This window comes from Crocodylus porosus, unplaced genomic scaffold, assembly GCF_001723895.1.
Source record: "Crocodylus porosus isolate Cpor-Errol unplaced genomic scaffold, CroPor_comp1, whole genome shotgun sequence".
In the NCBI taxonomy this organism is placed as follows: Eukaryota; Metazoa; Chordata; order Crocodylia; family Crocodylidae; genus Crocodylus; species Crocodylus porosus.
Window position 1 is genome coordinate 5,442,631 of NW_017728916.1, and position 2,790 is coordinate 5,445,420.

Sequence of the window (2,790 nt, forward strand, 5' to 3'; positions counted from 1 at the left end):
GGAGATTGGCCCAGGACCCTGGCGGGCAGGGTGTGCTCAGCCAGGCAGATGGGATGAGGCTGTGGATAGGTGGGCATAGCTGGGGCCAGGATCGTGAGGGTGGTGACAGCACGGTGCTGGGATCATAGGCAGGGCTGTGTGGGAAGCAGATTGTGGCTTTGCCCTGGGTCCCAGCCCCACACTATCACCGCCCCATTATCCTGGCCCTGACCGTGGCCATTCTCCATGGAGACCCCACCTGCTCTGTCTGGCTCCCCTGGCGCTGGGTCCAGGGCATTCAGGTCTGGGATGGGCAGGCCCAGGGTGCACTTGAAATGAAGTAAGAGTAGGATGGGGCACACACCTGCTTCCAGATGGGGCCTGCCAGGAAGCTGAATCTGCCAGCTGTGCTGCCCCAACCCCACTACAGCCCCTGGTGTGCCAGAGAGCCGCAGGCAAGATTGGGGTGGGCTGTGCCAAACAGCAGTTTTGTACTTGGAGGTGGTGGGTCCAGAAGCACACCATAGCCCATCACACCTGGGCTGGATGGAGCCAAAGGACCCACCATGGGCCATACAGAATCTCTTGGCAGGCCAAATACAGCCTGTAGGCTGTATTTTGCACACCCCTATTCTAGTAGCTGCATGCATCTACTTTGTTTTTTATTTTAAATTCCATCACAACTTTAGGGTTCAGTAGCTTTATCCATGCTACCCTAGACCTACAGTTTATATAGCACTTACTGCTTTCATAGGACAAGTTGGATTCAGCAGCAGATCTGTTTAGTGTCAGAGCAAGGGCTGCTTCCATCTCTAGCAGTTACTGCTTTTCTGGCCACAAGTTGCTCAGTCTTTCTATGCCACAGTTTATCCATATGTGGAATTAGGGAAATGGCACTTTACCCACTTTAGAAAAGGCAGTAAGATTCTTTGCCGTCCACCTGCAGCTTTAAATCATAATTCCAAAGTTCCTCTAGAGGGAAGACAGGCAGGATTTGGAAGTAACCCATGCTGGTCAGCCTGCTGCCAGCTTTCTTACTTTTTTGTGCCCTCTTGTCTGGTTGAAAATGGGGAAATGCTGTATGCCACGTTTGTTTGAATATTTGTTGTTTCCTGCTAGTAAGTCTAGAGATGCTGGATCTGAGAAGCATTTTTCCCAAGCACCTGCTAACACGGCCCTTTGACCTGTAGTCTAATTTATATGCCACTAATCTAGATTCACGTGCAGTGTGTCTGGTTGAGATTTGCTAGGAGATCTAGTTACTAGCTTTAACAGAAGTTGTGTAACTAAATACCCTAGTCAGTGTTAAATCTCCACCCATAATGTAGGCATCGTGAAGTGGCTGACATGGGATCGGACACTGGGGAGGGATGCAGAAAGCACAAGGCTGTATTTTCTGGTAGGTCGTGCTCTTGTCTGGAAACAATACACACTTATAGGGTCTAAGAATGGTGCTGTCTCTTTGTCTTATTCCTGGTTATTTCTATCAAGATCTCAAGGCTCTAGAGCAGGGGTAGGCAAAGTTTTTTGGCCGGAGTGCTGAAAAACACCACAATGCCTACCTCAGAAGATGCCGGAGTGCCAGCATGGCAGAAAAACAAGATGAGGGCAAGGGGTACATGGCAGGATGCCTTGCTTGTCCCCCTTGTCCCCCACCCCAAAGTGCACACGCAGTCGCCACCAGCATGGAGCTGTGCAGCCCGACGCAGCTGTTTGCAGCCTGCCTGCTGCTTGCTGCAGCTGCCCAGAGCCCAGGCTGGCTACAAACAGCTGCACCAGACTCATCACCTCCATGCCAGGAGCAGGGGAGAGACCGGGGCTATGCTGCCTCAGGCCCCTCCACCAGCCCCTGCTCCGAGGCATGCCTGCATGCACTGGTGAGGAGCTCATGCCTGAGCCTGGGACAGCTGTTTGGAGCCTCCCAGCTGCAGCTGTCCCCAGCTCTGGGGAGCTGCTGCCAGCCAGGATCCCGGGCTGCTCCCAGCAGGCAGCTGGGGACACTGCAAGCCCTGCTGGGAGCAGCCCAGGCTCCATTGCTGGCAGCAGCTCCCAAGAGCTGGGGCTTGCCACAGCGTGCCAAGCAAAATGGCCTCACGTGCCACATTTGGCAGGCATGCCAGGAATTGCTGACCCCTGCTCTAGAGCCTAGTTTCACCTTCTAGTAGTTTTTTCTACTCTTGTGCATAACTTCCCTGCTGTTTAGGAGCCCCTAGCACTTCTGTGCTTCTTCTTAGGTTGCTCCCAAGCCCTTGCTGCTGGACCACCTTACTTCTGTTTCAAATCCTTTAGGATTCAGTTCTTTCCACTAGCTGGACCTCCATTGTACTTCTCCAGCCTTAATGGACTTTGTTCCCCTGATCAATTGATGAAACAGGGGAGCTTCCTTCAACTGAGCAATGGCTGCAGTTTAAACCTTTAGTAGGAAGTGTCTGCAGGATCAGTACCTTAAGCCTCATGGGCTAGTGATTGATGCTGATTGCAGTGCCACTGCAGGTGCTGCCGTGTATCAGGTATAATTGCACTGCCCCCCATGCATGCAAGAAGCATGGTGACTGTGTTTATAAAGTACATTGTGTGTACACACTGCAGTAGAAATAATACTAGATTTAGCTCTGCTGACTTCTTTCTGCATGTCTTTCAAATCCCCCGTCTGTACAAATCATGAAGTGAATGTATAATCAGAGCCTAGTTAAGGATAAGGTTTAACTCTTAGATACACACCAAGTCAGTAGAAACCAGATAGCTGCATAGAAAGGTAGGATGCAGACTGTCAAGTACAGATGGAGTGCCATGTCCATACTGCTGTCCTTT